Below are 20906 nucleotides of genomic sequence, written 5' to 3' on the forward strand. Positions count from 1 at the left end.
CCCTACACCTGAGAAGCACACCTTAATGCGTGTGCTAAACCATTGTTACACATAGAATGGACATATAGCAAGGAAGATAATGGAAACAAGCAAATGGGAGTCTTCCCAGCATGATAAGACAATTACACATGGCCCCTTGGGCGAGCGTAAGCAACACACAAGAAACATAAAAGGTACAACAACTAGTTTGCAGCACTAGTTGAGATTGGACTTAATGCCCACGTGCGGTATTAGAACACTGCTTCCTTGGCAGTGCGGTAGGCTTGTATTTTCCCTGCACGAAGTTGCATGCATCTGCTTTCTAAAGTTTTATATTGGTTTAAGGTAGCAAACACATTCCAGCCTGAAATGCATATACGCCGGCCCTCTCTCGGACCGTTTTAAAGCACCATGCACTTCACATGAATTCACTAAATTTCCCCCAGTATTTATCTTAAGTCTGGGAGCCCAGCGGGACTTCCCAGACGAAGAGCGAACCTCAATAAATCAGCCCATCAGCAGTGCAGCCTCTCTGCTCTGCAGGATCCTTGCTACCTTCAGGAAATCACTGAGCCATGAGCAGCATAACACTCCTCTGTCCGCTGACGCCAACCGCTCCATAGAACAAAATAAGCCACACCTGCCGCCCGCCGTTGCCTGCTAATAAGCTGTTCACAATCAAAGACAGCTGGCAACGCGCGCGTGCCCAGAACTACCAGGCACTCTGAGGATGCTGGGAAATGTAGTTTCAGGTCCTCCCAGCGCTCTCTGGTATCAGTAGGCAAATTTTAGCACTCCACGTCTGTTCCAGCACTTATTCCTGACAGTGGAATAAGTTACAAACGATTATGTATGCTCTGCAAAATAATTGTGTATCTGTAGATTCATGATATTTTCTTAAAATGCATATAATATCATGGTGAGGCACTAAATATGTTTTGGTTGCAAAGTATTATGGGTATGCAAATATCCAAGTGAGTGTTTCACTGCTACCATCTTATGTTTTACAGTGCTGTGTTAACTAGTATTGGAGTCTAGCACAGGAGCGGGGGAAGGGTATGGTTGACAGGGCTCAGGAGTATATACCTTGCAGGCAATGAACAAATCAGTAACTTTCAAAAAACAAGTAATTTGTTTTGGCAGAACAGTAGAGTACAGTGTAGAACATGTGTTTGTTTGCTGAAGGAAAGGTAACTCTAGTAACTGTCTAGAGAACTGCACTTTCTGTTTCTTTCCATGCCAAGCTTCTCAGGGCATCACAATTTAAACATGTGTTCTCTGTTTACTGACTGCAGAAGAAGGCTCTCAAGCTGTCGTACCTCTGAACATTGATGCTATTAACCTAAAAGGCATAAATATGTGATTCACTTCAACAGGGCTCTATAAGAAACCTCAGTAAGTCTCTTGTTGAATTTTATATAGGCTGTGGTGAGCAAGTGCGGGCAAAACTTTAGGCTGTATGTGCCCAATCATTTTACTTCCTATGTCAGGGTTACAAGCAAGGCTCTGATAAGTATTTACTTCCTACTTGGAGTGAAATGATTTTTCAGAGAGTAAAAAAGTAATTGGCTTTGCCAACAGGAATACTGTATGCTTATTAAAAGATGTTTTTTGCCCTTAAAATTTGTCTTGGGTTCGGTCTGAAATTTTATTAGAGTTCCTTCCTATGCCAATGCTCTGCTGATCACTGATTCAAAACAATATTAGCAGAACTTTGTGTTCAGAAGCCTGGGGTTGGTTCCTATGTGTTCATTGTTTCCACTTTTTATAGGGCACATTTTTCTGTTTTTAGGGATAAAAATGGATGGTGTCCATGTCTCTAAGCTGTAAGGCTGATTTTCAGTAATTCGCAGGACAACATAATAAGGATAGAAAGTAGAAGCTAGGGAATTGTAATCTTCATATTCTGTGGTGCAGTTCTTCTGATACAATTATCATCTTTACACAAGCTATGAGTGGCATGTTCTCATGTGGCCCTTGCATTACTTCATTAAAGTGGCACATAAACTCCGATTGGCATGTTTTCTGACACATTCCTTTTAGTTGCCTTTATTCCATCTGCAAATATGATATCCGGTCTGATTTTTGATAGCCACATCAGTTATGAAAAGCAATATTTGTTTTTTTTTTGCAATACACATGAGAGTTTCTCCAGTGACATAAAGCACACATTTCTCTCTGCACACAATTACTTTTGCAAGCTACTGTGGCACATCTTGAGCTCTTGAACTAGTTGATGACTTCTCTTTATAATCACATATAAAATGTATTTTTTTAACCTATGAGTTTGGAAACAGTGTTGTAAGATGCACCTTTTTTCAGATTATTAAAGAATTGCGGTAGTTTGGAAGGGGCAATTCCTTTCAAAACTCTCTTCGGATATTGTTACTCACTATCTAGGAATGCTCACAAAGTGGCTTACCTCGTGAGTTATTTGCGCACATGGAAAATAAATTGTGCACGAAAGGCAACCAGTTGCGCACATAGAGAAAAGTAATTAGAGGGAACATTGCCCCACACCACTTCAACTCAACAGCAAATGTTAGTATTTGTAGACTATACTACAACTGAAGCAGTTCCCCTCTGGTGGTGAAGACTCTGAATGAACTATTCTCTCATGTGTGACACCAATCATTTATGACACAGGACCAACTTCATATCTGCATATGTGAAGGCATTTTGGGAGGGGTGTGGAACGATGTAATGTCCTTATAGCTTTCCATCCCTAAACCTATGGACTTGTTGAGAGATTCAACAAAAAAGCATGATAGTTGTCTATTAGGAGCACATAAGGCCAAAGTGTAATACTCTCCTGCAATGCCTAATAATAAAAAATGAATTAATTTATGAAAGGGATGGGGTATCGGAATGGGAAACATAAATGGGAGAATTTCTTATTTCTATACAATGATCATCAGGGGAGGGAAGGAAGTGGGAAGGAGGGAGTGAAGTTTCATCAAAGCATCTTTCATTTGTATTTTGGGAATTTGATGGGGGTGATTATTGGGGACAAGGGGGACAGGCACAAGAAAGAGAGTGATAGTCAACATTTCCAATAACACGATTCTTAACAAAATTTAAAAGTTCCTTAAAGTCATTACCATGTTCATACTATTTTGCAGACAAGATCATGATTTCAATATGTACAGATGGGTATAGAGATTGTCTTTGTGATTTTTGGGATTCGACATCATTAAATTGGGGTGTTGTTTCTTCATGTAAAGTATGTACTTTAAGAAATGAAGAAATTATTATTTCACTGAGGTCTGTAGAAATTGCATTATTTGTTTATATTAAAAGATGTATTTATTTGCCATTAGAGATGTTAGCATCACTCATTTCTTCTTTTGAAACATTTCCCTCCATCCACTCAAGTGTGTTTGCCATAAATACATTGTACTTATGGATGTCCACAAGGCTTTCTCGGGCCGGGGCCAGCGCTACATCCAACGCTCTCTTCGAAAATACCTTCCTTCTCGAGCCCTTCGCTCAGCTACCTCCAACTCTCTAAGGGTTAGATGATTATCCAGGCAGAGAGTGGGGCCAGATCTTTCTCCTCAGCAGGTGCCTCACTCTGGAATTGTCTCCCTGCCCCACTCATACCTGAGGCGGACCACCTGAAGTTCCAGAAGCAGCTCAAAACAATCCTCTTCGGTTCTGCTTTCTCTCTCTCCCTCCCCTGCTAACCTACCTGGCCTACCTGTCTGCTGAACAAACTGGTTGTTTGGCTACCCTTAGAGTCTCACTGGGTACCAGGCTGTTTCTTGATCAGTCACCCTTGCACTGCCTCCGGGCCTACCACACGCTTAGGGGCTGTAACTGTAACCCTACAGTCCCTTGTTCTCCTTTCACTTACTGAGAGCATTGCTGCCCTGTTTTCCCCTCTCCTCTCCCTTGCACTTAACCCTCTCCCTTTCCCCTTGCACTGCTCGTTCTCAAACTTGCATGATCTGCATGACACAAAGCCTAGTAAGATTGTTTGTCTTGTCCTCCCTCTGTCTTCCCTCTCTTGTCTTGTTGCACCTAGAAACACTTGTGTACAGGTACGCTATAAATGACTTCTCATATCATATCATATCTTATCATACTTAGTATTTGGTAAGAGATTGTTTTGTAATGAGCACCTGGTGTGTGTGATTAAAGTGATAATATGAGGTCTACATTTATGGTTTGTGCTTGGTGCATTTCATTATCATGTGTGATAAATGAAAAAAATAATGTGTGCATTTTGAAGTGATGGTTTGTACAAAAAGGTATATTTGGGTGCAGTAAATGTAAGTAATGCTGTTTAATCGATATGTGTTTGTTGAGTGATTGGTAGAACATTTTCTGTTTTCCCCTTTGCTTCTGTGCTTTGTGAATACTATCTTCTGTCCGCAAACTACTGCATTGTCCGTGGACTCTACAAATACTACATTGGGGGTGTTAGGCAGAATCACCTGCAGTACCCTTTGGGAACACTACAGGAAATTAGGACTACAAGGGTAAGCACAATTTCACCTTTGGTACCAGCCTGTACTACACAGTAAAGTGGTAGCGATGGCTGAGAAGCCAGACTTATCTCAAGAGTTTAAGTGAGCAGTAGAACAAATTACACAAATGACCAACCAATACAGTCATTCAAGTAAACACTTACTCAAGGTTTCTCAGTAAAAGAATATACATTTATTTACTCAATCATTTATAAAACATTACACTTGCACAAGCAGCTGAATATCACACACTAATGCACCACAAAAATCCAACTGGTAAGTAACTAAACAAGTTTAGCTCAAAATGCCACTCTAGATACTTAGAAAGGGGGGGGGGGAGATAAGGTTATAAGAATAGACAGCCCAAATACAATCATAGGCAGGGCAAAGGGTTCAAGTTAAATACAACCAGCACTTCTTCTCAATAGGCCTGGGCCAAAGTCAATGGTTCAGAGTCTTTTGTATAGGATAGCACAGTAGTTCTTTTAAGCAACGGTTAATTCTTTGCCACAGATTTTTAAAGGATTTAGCTAGGTGAAAAGTTTGATGAATGTTTAGGGAAGGACAAGCATTCGTAGTTGAGGAAAGTTTCATGCACTTTCTCAATGGCTGAAACGATTTACGGACCGCGTTTGCACAATACCTTTTAAATGAAGAAAGGGAAGAGGCCAAATGCTGTAGCATGACATTGGTTTAGGGTGTGAGTGCCTTAAAGTCCCCCTGGTTTCCTTCCCTCTGGCTATCTGGTTTTCAACAGCACTCTGAAGAACATTCTACCAGAATAGGACAGTGTCCAGGTGGCTTGCGAGTTGGTTGTTCCCACCAAACTCAGGGGAAGAAGTTAACCTTGAAGGGCTTCTCTGTCGCCAGAGTTTCCAGGCAATTCGAGCCTGCAGCAGGGCTTCACCGGTCGTCCAGGAGTTGCAGCAGTCCTCTTCCTTCCTTTCCTCTTTGGTTATTTCGTTCCAGTGGTCGACTCTGCTTTCCAAGTCCCAGAGACCTGCTTTTAAACAGTTTTCTCCCCATTCATTTAGTCTGGCTGTCACTCACCCAGCAGGGTGGCTGTTCTTGCCAGACAGCCAGCTGGCCAAACACACCAGAGTGTATTTAGGTCTCCTAGGAGACTAAGCACAGGGAGTTTCGGGCACCTCCCTCACATCCTGTCCACCCAAGACACTCTGGCACCAGAGGGGGGCTTCAGCACAGAAGCCCGCCAAAGGGCACGAACAAAGGGACCAAACCTGATTTGGCGTGCAGAGACAAACACAAGAAGGACTTTTCCTAAAAGAAATGGCAAAAAAAGATGACTGGAGTCTGTTTTTACAGATAGGTCTGGGGCGCCATTTTGAAAAACATGGCTACCCCTGATTTTTAGCTACCGATGTTAGCGGTCAGGAAAAATCACGGTAGTTGATCTAAACCAGTGCCACCAGCCATTTAAAATAGGAAAAGGTAACATTTTACTGTTACATGAGCGTTTTGACTCAGGGGAGGCTAAGCAACCCCTCCAGTACTCTATAGTAAGATAGGGTGTGCTGGGTCAGTACATTTAAATTTAATTTAATTTTACATGCTCTGGGAGACAGTAGTCCATCCCAGAGAAGTTATTTAAACCTTGGAGAGTCTGAAAGACACCCCTGTGCCACTGCACTGAAGGTGCTATGTGGCACACAGAAAAAGATGATGCCATAGAGTTTGTTTAAAACACCATAACCAAAGAACACAAAAGTAAAACACACATCAAAGTACATGAAATAGTGGGGAAAAAAGGCTCACACTCTTTCCAGGTAAAAAATTAAATCCCAAAAATCCAGCACAGTTGCTGGGGGTCTCAAAAGGTAAGGGAAATTAGCACAATTGGAGAATTCTCCCTAACAGGGTGAGTGCAATATAAGGAACTTGTAGCAAATTAAGGGTGCACTGGTAAAAACCTGTGAAATTCAGTGAAAAAAAAACATTGTTAAAGGGACGTTACGGTTACATTGTGCTAATACAAACCTATGAATTTCAGTGAAAAAACTTTGTTAAAGGGACCTTATGTAAAACCAAAAAAACCACAGAAATTTGCCGGTTATGGAATGCTAAGCAACCATAACTTGCGCGACCACCGTGCACTGCTAAGACTAACACCCAGGACAACAAAGATGAAATCATAAATGTCATTGATGACATCACATATGAAATCAATTTTGATGGAAGGTCCCCACAATTGGTTGTGTTTATAATTTTGCTAACAAGATGTCAGGGGTGATCGGAAGAGCTGTTATGAACTACTTAAAGTACTAAAAAATGTACTCATCTAAACAAAACATTATATTGGAGTGTTGTTGTTGATACAGCAACCTAATCGAACATACACAGAGGCAATGGCTTCAGCATGTGCCATAGAAGTACAATATATTTTTTAATCTGGTCATTTTGGATAGTAAAATAATGAATGCTACCTGATCGAGAGTTTGAGTAATATTAAACATGGAATAAATAGGTAATCATTCAAGACTTACTACACACTTGTCTTAGTACAAAGAACACATATGAAGACTCAACTCACAACTCACAATTCATACAAATAAGAGGCACACACAGGGCATCTAAAGTAAGGAAGAAAGAAACAACAGCATCAGAAAATGTGAATAATAAGTTAATCTTCATATATACAAATGAATTGTGTGTTTGAGGCCTGCTTATTTCCCCATGTATGTGCACCAGGAGAACTGAGACTTAATCCTAATGAAAGTACTTTAAGAACCTATGAGAGGGTTAACATCTAGATATATAGCACCTTTTCTATTTTCATATTCTGACTGTCAGTGAACAAAACCACCTGGCCTAGATATATCAGTGAACAAAAGCAAGTGTCCCAGATAGCTGATGTCATCAGTAATGTCATCAATAACATCTGTGATGTCATCATTGATGTCCTGGGTGTTAGTCTTAGCAGTGCACGATGGTGATGCAAGTTATGGTTGCTTAGCTTCCCATAACTGGCAAATTTCTGTGTTTTTTTTTTTGTTGGTTTTACTTGTAACCGAAACGTCCCTTTAACAATGTTTTTACACTGAATAAATATAGATATGCATGGTTTTATGTTTGGCTTCTTATTCAAATCAAACCAATAGCCCCATTTGGTAGCTGCAGTCTAAAAACACAATCATAGGAGTTATGCAGAAACAAACACAGGACCGACTCAGACAGAATATGTGACTTGGACAGAAACGAGAACCATACCAGAAAAATCCCTTGCCTCCCTGAGAACCAGAGACTGGGGAACAAAGTCAGGACTGAAAACTGAATGTGGAGCGCACTTATGTTGCAATTTCACTGTCCCAAAAAACAAACTACACTAAGTATAAAATTGCATCCTTTATTCCTCACTTGCTGAATGGAGCAAACTCCGTTTTCTTGCCCTTCCCAATATTGACCCTCTTGCCAATAAACCCTTCACTTGAACAGAAGGAAAAAGAAATAGCGAAACTCATTATGGAAAGAACACCTTTCCCAGAATTCCTGTTAGAAAATGACTCATTACATGTGTTCACTCTCTGATAAGGCAAGTGGAGTGAATTCTCTTTACCTAGCTCTCCCTGGTTTCCTAAGTTGTAAAATGGAGCGAAGGCGCCCAGCTCTAACACAATGGGCTGATAACCCTTCACCGTAATGCGTTACTCAGTGCTTAGGAGTTGTCGCATTACTCTCTACGGTGTCACATGCCCATTTCATTTTCAGAAAAAAACAACGGCGGGTGACACATGGGAGTCCTCCCTAAACACTAAACAAATACCTGGAGCAATAAGACATTTAACCCAAATAACGTGAAAGAACAAGGTGTGTCCTTGTTTACCAAATCCGTCACCACACAAATTGCAATTTGAAAAAAAAACATGTAATAATAATTAGCCCTAGACATGTTTGTCCTGCTCTTAATTTACTTCCCCTCCTAAATGTATGTTGTGCCTAGATAACAAGGGGAGAGGACTGCCTTAAAGCACAGCGAACGGAAGTCAGGAGACAGGCTATGCGCCTATAAACGCAGCAGGCAGTTGGCCTCCCGTGCTCATTTCAGTTTTACATTTGTCTACTGCAAATCTCCCCAGGATGGAAATATAACGAGAACAGTCCTGGCAGACCCATTCGACGCAGGCAGGACCTCACCTAGGTTCACCGTTTCCTCTCCGCTGGCCCGTCAAGCTATGACTGGAACCCCTCCAGGGTAAACAAATTCCCCGCCTCACCACTCTCTCTGCGTTTCTCCGTTAGCCAAAAATGTGGGCTCCTTCTCCCCAGGGGCATACCAAGTCACTTTCTCCTGAAGGGGGTCTGCTGTCATTTCTGACCAAATTCTCCACAAGGATCACGCAGTCTCCTCTCTCATGGGACTAAGAAATAGCCAACATTTCGAGAAACTCCACATGGGACACCAGGAGTAAACAAACTAGAGATGGCATAATCTCTTATTGTTTAATGCACGAGTCTCATGTGGTGGTACCTTGCCAAAACTGAGTAACATTACATAAAACTGGAACACATATGGAAATTGTATGAGATAAATGTCCCCCACACAAAGCAATCAATGAACGACAACACACTCACAAATTCTGGCATTTTACCAAGGCATAGTTTGCATGCACCGGCAGCACCTTTTTATGTTCAGGTTTCACCATGTTTTCCTAACAATTTAGCGGGTATTGCCCAACCCAGAAATATATGACGGGTTACACTTGTCTCATCTACTCTCTTGAAGATGTGGATACTGACTGGTGTACCGCCCACCATCACCACAGATGTCTGATTCTCCATCCAAAAAATATCTGGAAAGTGTGCCTCTCCCATAAGCTGCCATCTGGATTTTGTGGCCGGATTTCTTTAAGGTGATAGTGGCCTCAGAGGACCCTCTTTCTCCTCCACTCACGCCAATACCACCTTAAAAACCTCTTTGTCTGGGAGGGAAGATAGAATCTGAAAAGGGGATATTGATTTTTGAGTAACAAGCCACTCGTAGAACCACACCCGTGGTACTCAGTGAATCACACTATGGGCCTCATCACAAGTCTGGCGGTAACCCTTGAATGCGGCGGTAGGGCTATTACTGCCGCATTTAAGGGTCCGCCAGATCATGGCCTTGGCGGAATTCCCCCCAGCTGAGGTGAAATCCGCGGCAAATTTGCCGATTTTCGGCGCTATTACTGCTGGTGGGAAATCCGCCGGCTGTAATAGCGCAAATTTTCCCCATTGGGCCCAATGGGGAATGAGGAATTCCCAAATGGGCCCAATGGGGAATGGGCACTAACCGTTCTGCCAAACCCGTGATCCAGCGCTAGTAGCGCTGGAGGGTTTGGCGATAGGGCTAATAGAGCTGGCGGTAATAGCGCCGGCGTTAGCCCCCAACTCGTGATGAGGCCCTATGTGTCTTGTTTATTAGAGAAACCCAAGCTTATGAGTCTGTCTCTTGGCTCAGGACCTGTTCACCACCGTCAGGAGGGGCCTGCGGTTGTCACAAATAACCCAGACTTAATACCATTGAGAGAAAGCATCTACAAAACCCATTGGTCGCAGCAAGGCACTACAATATTGAGACACAGGCAGACTCATTTCAAGATGGTGGACAGCTGCTTTTTAAGCACAGGGTCAGAAACTGTGTTGATTTCAACACGAATCACAAAACACTTAAGGAGTTTTTAATTTGCTCAGAATGTATCTGATCACCAGTTCTGCTTGTACCGCATACCTAGATACAGAACTGTAACCAATCTCTCCTTAAAAGGCCTGCCTCAGCCCCATTGGAATGTATGTTAGGACAAAGGCTGTGGAAAGGAGTGGGAGCTAGTGGTTGCATGTTCAGGAAATATGTCAATGCATTGTGGAGCATGATGGAATGGTGACGTAGAGGGGAGGAGAGAGAGAGTAGAGAAGATGAGGTGGAAAGAGAGTGGAAAGGAGAAGAAAAACAGAGAGCTAGGAGAGATGATGAGTCAGAGAGGGGAATAAAAGAGGGAGGAGACAAGGGTTAAAGGAGAGGGAAGGAGATGGAAGGAGACAGATATGTATTGTATTGTATTTGATTTATTTTTATATAGCTCTCTTTCCCCACTTGTGTGGCCTCAATGTGATTTTTTCTCGGTTGGAACACCCTTGGTCACCGTAGTCGATGTGTTATGAAATTCTGGGGAGTTTAGCTTAGGAGATGCATGTGTGCATGTTGCAATTCAAAGACTTGGGTGGCTGGCAAGGCTCGACTAAGCAGCCCCAAGAGAGTTCAGGGTTTTGGGTGGGTGCTGTTGAGGGTTTGAGATAGATTGCTATTGTTGAGAGCGTCTATGTGAGGCCAACTATAATGGGTTTCTTTCGGGGTGGTAGTCGCTGTATGCTAGTAGCAGAGGTGTTCAGGTACGTCACGTTTTTAAGTCTGATGGCTATGTCTGACGCTAGACCAGATGGATGTGCATAGCCATAGATGTATTCTATCATGCATGGATGCTTGGCCGTGCCTACAGCCTGTGTCCACACTAGTGGTGTGAGGTATACGTACCGCGAGATTGATCAGCTGGGGCGATATTTGTCCAGGTCTAGCATTGAGAGTCCTTTACCAATGGGCCTAGGTTTCACAAAGTAGCAGGTATCAGCATATGAATAGTAGAAGTGGGAGTGATGACCTGCATACCATGGGACATGGGGAGTTTCCTGAAGTGAGCTGATGAATACAAACAAAACAGTTTAACCCATGCCAGATCTAACCCATGCCAGATCTAGAAATTAGTTGCTTAGTCCCACCAGTAGAAAAATCTGATATTACACTGGGTCCCCCCTAACTGCATTTTCCACATTGCCTGACACCAGTCGGAAGCGATAAGGATATCATAAAGGTGAAACTACTAGAAGAATGCAAAAAGACAAACACAATACACTGATGACCTGATCTGAAACCGAGAAATGTTCAGATCAAAGAAATGTGTGTTTTGTACAACATAACTTGCAGAGGCAGTGGGCCTCATTACGACCCAGGTGTGCCCTAGTTTGCTAAGAGGGTGCAATGTTGCCTTTTGGATTTGGTAGTAGCCAGATTATTTGGGGTGTTGGGAGGGGTGCTAAGTTTGTCTGTTGAGCTGTGCGGCTGTGGATCTGTGTGACTGTTGATCTGTGTCCATGGTCAGTGGTGACATTGTTCAGTATACGGAATTGAGGTTGCAAGTGAAAACAGTCTGCTGCAAGGGCCTAGATGTAGTTTGAAATGAGCATTGAATTATCGTCTTTGTATGGGTTAAAGTTGTCAGTGTGAATGGGCCGCTGAGGCCAATGTGTAATTTGAGATGCTTAGTGGAGTTTGAAAAATTGCAAGCCGTTTGCCAGGGATTATGGAAATGGGCATCTCTGTAATTGGTTTTGGGCTTATAATTGGGGCAGGTCAAAGAATGTTGTCTTCATCTGCAAAGAAAAGGAAATATAATTAGTATTTGAACACAATATGGAAAATACACATATGCTAGCATTTTTTTCCCTCATATGACCATTGTGTGTACTATGTTTTGGACAACATTTGTGTGTACCATTGGGTCATTGGACAAAAATCAGGGGTGGATTGCATTTTTTACTTTCAGTTTTAGTCCATATCAGGGGTGGATTGCATTTTTTACTTTCAGTTTTAGTCCATTCTTTTATAATGGTAGCTATAATAGTAGCTTACTATGTGCATATGCGCTACTGACATTTATTGTTATTCTTTCCACTGTGTTCAATTTTCTCTGATTTGTTCCAGTCTGCAATATTCGTGGAAAGGAAGAAACTGATGATAGTGTATCCACTGGTCCTATCCACTTTTTCTATTAACTTTCAAACTGATTCTGCACCTGAAGAGGACAATGAGGTTTTAGGGGCAACTACAATCATGGCAGCAGTGATGGTTGCTCCACTCCTTTTTGGTTCACTACCACCTCCTGAACCATGACTCTAAGGACATGGAGGTGGAAGTAATAGGGACACTGCAGGGACATCACTTGGGGGTCGTACCTGCAACCCATGAGGTCTCCCTTGTTACCCCTATGATCTCCCTTGCTACCCCTAAAAAACGTTTAAAAAATCTGTATTTTAAAAACAAATGTTATTGAAGCTCCTGGGCTGTGGCCAGTGCCATGTGGCTCGTTTCGGGAGTGGCTGGGTTACTTATTCAGGCCTAATAAAATAAAAACACAGGGAGTTCCACAAGTGTAACATTTTGAGCAGTGACCCTGAATTAGAAAGAATAGGGATAACAAATAATTTCTCTTTCTGGAAATCTACACAATAATAACACGTCAGCGGGAGAGTTCTTAAACATCTCAAATTCACAATGCAGACACAAAATTCCAAAAAGTATTTAGAGTAGAATAAGCATACATTTTGGAATGTGTATTTTGCTTTCCGCAAGTTGCAGTTATAGCATGTTTTTGTCTGCTGTTGTCTCTGCTACAATCATCACAAGACATTCCATCTCGGTGTCCTCAGTCACCTAAAAAAATACTTGTGCCTAAAAGCTTGTGTACAGTGTAGAAATGTTTGACCATATCACATAAAGTGGCCCTTGATTTCATTGTGAAACAATTAATACTTTAATCTACTGGAGATTTCATTTTACACTTTTCAATTTGTCACTACATGGGAAAAGTTTGTATCTTACAAATAAACATAACAATATATACATATGTAGATTCCTCATATCATGCCACACGTGATAAAATTAATCTATTGTTTGCATGAGGTTGTACATACATTCAAACTGTTTTTTGAGGTTTATACACAAATTATAATAGTTATGAACATGACATTTTTCTACCCAGATATCTAATTTATTAATTAATCAAATTCCCACATTTCTGATTTGTGAAATCTCCTGGGGAGTTAAGAGCACATTTTGGGTTGTTATTATTGTCCCCAAGGCTGAATTTTGATAAGGGTTACTTCAACAAATAGGCCTATTCAGCAGCTTTTTAGTGATACTTTAAAAATTATGGTGTGTCTTATGATTCTTGAAAAAATAAACAAACTATGATTGTACATTTAAACTAATGGGAATCTTCAAACATATATGCAGATCCTGACTTTCATTTCACAGGTAAGTAAAATATTTCCTCGGAGCATCTGCTCCAGGCCCTACTGCTCCTTAGCTGACTTGGACCTGCAAACAGACCCCAATAAAATTCCTTAATGGTCACTAGTTGAGTGTTCTGAATAGAAACAGAGCCCTTCTCAGGAAATAGAAACTTAAAGTCATACCTCTAGAAACACACACTTATGTTTGTGAAGGGTACATTTCCTTGGCCACTTCACACATTTTTATTTACATAATTCGTTTTTGCCACCACTTGTTCATTTTCTCATGATGATATGTTAATTTTGTCAAGGGAAATTTGTACTCCATGTGTTTATTATTTCACCTGCAAAATGCACCACTTCCATGATTGCAGTTTCTGGGTTTGCAAATGCCATGTTTTCCATGTAGAATAAGCCTTTAATTGTTCTTGGTTTTGTCAATCACATAGTGGATTTCTCTTAATTTGTAACAGCTTTAAAATATGTGACAGATGTGAATGAAATACTGCCTTATCAGTGTGGCATTCATCTCTGCATGTTTTGATTGTTGTCATGCCTGCACCATGGGCGCATACATTGGCGATCAATATGGACAAGTTGTTATTCATTTATCTGCAGAAAACTCTTGGATCAACCGCTATTCACTTCTTGGACCTTATTTCCCATTTGCAAGACTTTGGTACTTTTCTATTTTTTCCAACAAACTACACTTACCACAATGCACTTGGCTATAACTATCTATTCCTGGCTATTCCTATTTTTCATCATCGGAACTACAATCCCAAGAATCCCTAGGGATCAGCTCTGCTTCCACCAGCTCAGGAACAGAAAGGGAGGAGGCCGATTGTATGCAGGTGTGCTGATCCAGGTGCGAGCAATTAGCCTGCCTCTGTGCTGGGCTGGGCGGTATAAAAGCTGCTGCCTGCAGGACCTCAGTTTCTTGCATTAAGAGTCCTTCCAGTACCTTTTTGCTTCGAGCCACGTTTTTTTTGGCATGCTGTTCTTGTTGCTGCTTTTTTCTGATCCTGTTTCCAGTGCCTCGCTGCCCAGCTCCTCTGGGCTCACTCCTTGTTGCCCAGATCCTCTGGGCTTACTCCTTGCTGCCCTGCTCCTTAGGGCTCCCTGCCTTGCAGCTTGCCTCACCCTGCTGCCTACAGCCCTAGCCTTTTGGGCTTCCTGTCTCAGCCCTACTGCTCTGGGCGTCCTGCCTTACAGCCTGCTACACCCTGCTGCCTACAGCCCTAGCCTTTTGGGCTCCCTGCCTCAGCCCTTCTCCTCAGTGCGTCCTGCCTTGCAGCCTGCTACACCCTGCTGCCTACAGCCCTAGCCTTTTGGGCTCCCTGCCTCAGCCCTGCTCCTCTGGGCGTCCTGCTTTGCAGCTTGTTACACTCCTCTGTCTTCAGCCCTTGTCCTTTGGGCTCTTTGCCTACAGCCCTTGTCCTTTGGGCTCCTTGCCTTGCAGCCTGCTTCAGTCCGCTGCCTACAGCCCCTTTCCTCTGGGCTCCGTCCTGCCTTGCAGCTTGCTACACTCCTCTGCCTTCAGCCCTTGTCCTTTGGGCTCCTTGCCTTGCAGCCTGCTTCATTCCGCTGCCTTTCCATCAGTCAATACCCCAGACCCACCAAGCAATCTGAGCACACCAGACTTTGAAGATCAGCCTTCAGAACGCCTACCCAATCATGACCCCACATCTGTCATACTACCTGTTACTGTATCTGCTAGCCCAATCTCTGCTGCTCCTCCTGCTAATACTTCTAAATCTGCTACTGTTGCAGCATCTCACATCACTCTTTTCGCAGCAGAAGCACCCCCTTCCTCTCTGCCTGCAAGGACAGAACCTGTCGCTAAGTAAGATAACAACTTTTCTTTTGGGACTATAGCTCCGGTTGTTCTTGCTGGTGCCTCTGCAGCACTAAAACTACCAGACTCTACTCTATCAGTCTCAGGTGCGTCACTGCCCGCTGGTTCTTCTATGGCACCCACACTCCCAGTTGCTACAACATCGGAACTATCTACAGCCATTCATGATCTCTCTGCTGCGGTGGCTTCTGAACTTCCTACAAATCATGGAGAACCCGCCACTGTGACTCCTGAATTTTCTGCGGCTAATCTTGACTTTGCCATTGCTGCGTCTGATGCCTTGGAAAACCTTCCTAGAGCAACCAACTCTGCTGTACCTCTGGCTCCACCTTTCGACACCTTAATGTTGCCTTTCAAAGCAAGCTTTGCCATGGAACCTGCAGCAGACATTCACAATTCCTCTATTCATGAACACACTGTTGGGTTTTGTGCTCCAAAGACTTTGGGCCTCATTACACAGATGGCGGAGAACCATGGCGCTATTAGCGCCATGGTTCATGCCGGTAAAATACCGGCACCGCCTTGACGGAAAGGGGAATTACCGCCCCATTCCAAGGTTGGCGGGGCGGTAATTCCCCATTCCCATTTTTGCCCCATAGGGCATAATGGGAATGGGGAAGGCGCTAATTACGGTACCGCAAATTGCGGTACCGTAATTAGCTCCCTGGGTCCGTTTGCGGGTTGGTTTTTAATGCCTGCAAAAAGCAGGCGTTAAATCCCCCAACCCGCAAAGGGACCTCGTAGTAAGGCGGTAAGGATTTACCGGTACCAGTATTTTACCGGTACCGGTAAATCCTTACCGCCATCCGTGTAATGAGGCCCTTTGTCTTTTCTGATTTCTACCTCAAAGGTTCAGCACATTGATACTGTCTCTGCCCTTCAAGACTCCCACCTTACAACCTTAAACAGTTTTTGGTGCTTCATAATGTGACTTTTTGTTATGACAGACATTCTTCTTGTAGGTCGGTCTTCAGGGGGCCTGGAGAGGGGCATACTGTCATGCCTGCGCCATGGGCGCATACATTGGCAATCAATATGGGCAAGTTGTTATTCATTTATCTGCAGAAAACTCTTGGATCAACCGCTATTCACTTCTTGGATCTTATTTCCCATTTGCAAGACTTTGGTGCTTTTCTATTTTTTCCAACAAACTACACTTACCACAATGTACTTGGCTATAACTATCTATTCCTGGCTATTCCTATTTTTCATCATCGAACTACAATCCCCAGAAGCCGTAGGGATCAGCTCTGCATCAACCAGCTCAGAAACAGAAAGGGAGGAGGCCGATTGTATGCAGGTGTGCTGACCCAGGTGCGAGCAATTAGCCTGCCTCTGTGCTAGGCTGGGCGGTATAAAAGCTGCTGCCTGCAGGAGCTCAGTCTCTTGCATTAAGAGTCCTTCCAGCACCTTTTTGCTTCGAGCCACGTTTTTTTTTCTGCATGCTGTTCCTGTTGCTGCTTTTTTCTGATCCTGTTTCCAGTGCCTCGCTGCCCAGCTCCTCTGGGCTCACTCCTAGTTGCCCAGCTCCTCTGGGCTTACTCCTTGCTTCCCTGCTCCTTAGGGCTCCCTGCCTTGCAGCTTGCCTCACCCTGCTGCCTACAGCCCTAGCCTTTTGGGCTTCCTGCCTCAGCCCTACTCCTCTGGGCGTCCTGCCTTACAGCCTGCTACACCCTGCTGCCTACAGCCCTAGCCTTTTGGGCTTCCTGCCTCAACCCTACTCCTCTGGGCGTCCTGCCTTACAGCCTGCTACACCCTGCTGCCTACAGCCCTAGCCTTTTGGGCTCCCTGCCTCAGCCCTGCTCCTCTGGGCGTCCTGCCTTGCAGCTTGCTACACGCCTCTGCCTTCAGCCCTTGTCTTTTGGGCTCTTTGCCTACAGCCCTTGTCCTTTGGGCTCTTTGCCTACAGCCCTTGTCCTTTGGGCTCCTTGCCTTGCAGCCTGCTTCAGTCCGCTGCCTACAGCCCCTTTCCTCTGGGCTCCGTCCTGCCTTGCAGCTTGCTACACTCCTCTGCCTTCAGCCCTTGTCCTTTGGGCTCCTTGCCTTGCAGCCTGCTTCATTCCGCTGCCTTTCCATCAGTCAATACCCCAGACCCACCAAGCAATCTGAGCACACCAGACTTTGAAGATCAGCCTTCAGAACGCCTACCCAATCATGACCCCACATCTGTCATACTACCTGTTACTGTATCTGCTAGCCCAATCTCTGCTGCTCCTCCTGCTAATACTTCTAAATCTGCTACTGTTGCAGCATCTCACATCACTCTTTTCGCAGCAGAAGCACCCCCTTCCTCTCTGCCTGCAAGGACAGAACCTGTCGCTAAGTAAGATAACAACTTTTCTTTTGGGACTATAGCTCCGGTTGTTCTTGCTGGTGCCTCTGCAGCACTAAAACTACCAGACTCTACTCTATCAGTCTCAGGTGCGTCACTGCCCGCTGGTTCTTCTATGGCACCCACACTCCCAGTTGCTACAACATCGGAACTATCTACAGCCATTCATGATCTCTCTGCTGCGGTGGCTTCTGAACTTCCTACAAATCATGGAGAACCCGCCACTGTGACTCCTGAATTTTCTGCGGCTAATCTTGACTTTGCCATTGCTGCGTCTGATGCCTTGGAAAACCTTCCTAGAGCAACCAACTCTGCTGTACCTCTGGCTCCACCTTTCGACACCTTAATGTTGCCTTTCAAAGCAAGCTTTGCCATGGAACCTGCAGCAGACATTCACAATTCCTCTATTCATGAACACACTGTTGGGTTTTGTGCTCCAAAGACTTTGGGCCTCATTACACAGATGGCGGAGAACCATGGCGCTATTAGCGCCATGGTTCATGCCGGTAAAATACCGGCACCGCCTTGACGGAAAGGGGAATTACCGCCCCATTCCAAGGTTGGCGGGGCGGTAATTCCCCATTCCCATTTTTGCCCCATAGGGCATAATGGGAATGGGGAAGGCGCTAATTACGGTACCGCAAATTGCGGTACCGTAATTAGCTCCCTGGGTCCGTTTGCGGGTTGGTTTTTAATGCCTGCAAAAAGCAGGCGTTAAATCCCCCAACCCGCAAAGGGACCTCGTAGTAAGGCGGTAAGGATTTACCGGTACCAGTATTTTACCGGTACCGGTAAATCCTTACCGCCATCCGTGTAATGAGGCCCTTTGTCTTTTCTGATTTCTACCTCAAAGGTTCAGCACATTGATACTGTCTCTGCCCTTCAAGACTCCCACCTTACAACCTTAAACAGTTTTTGGTGCTTCATAATGTGACTTTTTGTTATGACAGACATTCTTCTTGTAGGTCGGTCTTCAGGGGGCCTGGAGAGGGGCATACTGTCATGCCTGCGCCATGGGCGCATACATTGGCAATCAATATGGGCAAGTTGTTATTCATTTATCTGCAGAAAACTCTTGGATCAACCGCTATTCACTTCTTGGATCTTATTTCCCATTTGCAAGACTTTGGTGCTTTTCTATTTTTTCCAACAAACTACACTTACCACAATGTACTTGGCTATAACTATCTATTCCTGGCTATTCCTATTTTTCATCATCGAACTACAATCCCCAGAAGCCGTAGGGATCAGCTCTGCATCAACCAGCTCAGAAACAGAAAGGGAGAAGGCCGATTGTATGCAGGTGTGCTGACCCAGGTGCGAGCAATTAGCCTGCCTCTGTGCTAGGCTGGGCGGTATAAAAGCTGCTGCCTGCAGGAGCTCAGTCTCTTGCATTAAGAGTCCTTCCAGCACCTTTTTGCTTCGAGCCACGTTTTTTTTTCTGCATGCTGTTCCGGTTGCTGCTTTTTTCTGATCCTGTTTCCAGTGCCTCGTTGCCCAGCTCCTCTGGGCTCACTCCTAGTTGCCCAGCTCCTCTGGGCTTACTCCTTGCTTCCCTGCTCCTTAGGGCTCCCTGCCTTGCAGCTTGCCTCACCCTGCTGCCTACAGCCCTAGCCTTTTGGGCTTCCTGCCTCAGCCCTACTCCTCTGGGCGTCCTGCCTTACAGCCTGCTACACCCTGCTGCCTACAGCCCTAGCCTTTTGGGCTTCCTGCCTCAACCCTACTCCTCTGGGCGTCCTGCCTTACAGCCTGATACACCCTGCTGCCTACAGCCCTAGCCTTTTGGGCTCCCTGCCTCAGCCCTGCTCCTCTGGGCGTCCTGCCTTGCAGCTTGCTACACGCCTCTGCCTTCAGCCCTTGTCTTTTGGGCTCTTTGCCTACAGCCCTTGTCCTTTGGGCTCCTTGTCTTGCAGCCTGCTTCATTCCGCTGCCTACAGCCCCTTTCCTCTGGGCTCCGTCCTGCCTTGCAGCTTGCTACACGCCTCTGCCTTCAGCCCTTGTCTTTTGGGCTCTTTGCCTTCAGCCCTTTTCTTTTGGGCTCTTTGCCTTCAGCCCTTTTCTTTTGGGCTCCTTGCCTACAGCCCTTGTCCTTTGGGCTCCTTGCCTTGCAGCCTGCTTCATTCCGCTGCCTACAGCCCTTATCCTCTGGGCTCCCTTCCTTACAGCCCTGCTCCTTTGGGCTTGCTCCTTGCTGTCCTGCTCCTCTGAGCTCTTTACTTTGCACCCTACATTCCTCTGCAATCCTCAACAGTTTAACTGCATTTATTACTTTCAGTCATTGCAGCCCCCCTGTTTCCTGACTGCTGCTCCCTTGCTTTTTTCCTTGTTTTCTACCCTCAGTTCTTTATCCCTGTCCAATTCAGTTAACTGATTTCCTTTCATTCCTTTTTCTAGTTTGCTCACCGACTTCCTTTTTCCTGGATTTGTCTGTAATTGTCTACTCTTGTATTATTGTAGACCCCTTTGTACAGAGTTTGTCTGTTGGTTTCCGCCAGGCAACCTCTGCCCTTTCCTTTGTCTCGTTTCTGTGTAACAGACACCCATAGCTGTTGTTCCCAGCCATGAGCAAACAGCGTGGGCCTCTGTTATAGCAACTTGTGCAGAAGACTGGAGTTTTTCCTAAGGTCCGTGGAACACTCTTTCCCCCTTCTGCATACACCCCAAGAGGGAATCCAGTTTGTTTGTACCTTTATTCCCCTGCTACACTTGCCTACTCATTTGTTATCTTTTACTTTCTGCTGTGTGTGTATTTGTCCACCTTACTTCAGCACAACCACCCAAACCCTACTTGGGTGCCCTGTGCCACTCTTAACAGAGTGCCATCCGTGACAATTGTCCTGCAGTTTTTAGGCCCAATGTGGCTAAATGCAGTTCCTTCTTCTTTGGCAAAATATATCCCACAGTTTGGTTTGTAAGTGTGTCTGGTGTTAGTGTATGGCATACATGTTGGGTATGATTGTTTGCTGTAAAATATTATGAAATGCACAAGTCCTATGTATATATGAAGCCTCACATTACAGACAGATTTTTTTATATGCATAGGAGGCATATCTCTGATAGGTCTCACATACTGGTGGAATCTAACTTCAAAGTCAATCCTGACTTTGATTTGAATATGTATACGTCTAGCAGTGTACATGTGAAAAATGTACAAATCCTATAAGCAAGCTGTTATATAGGGTGCACATTCATTATGTACATTTAT

This window comes from Ambystoma mexicanum, chromosome 6q, assembly GCF_040938575.1.
Source record: "Ambystoma mexicanum isolate Mex_15411 chromosome 6q, UKY_AmexF1_1, whole genome shotgun sequence".
NCBI lineage: Eukaryota > Metazoa > Chordata > Amphibia > Caudata > Ambystomatidae > Ambystoma > Ambystoma mexicanum.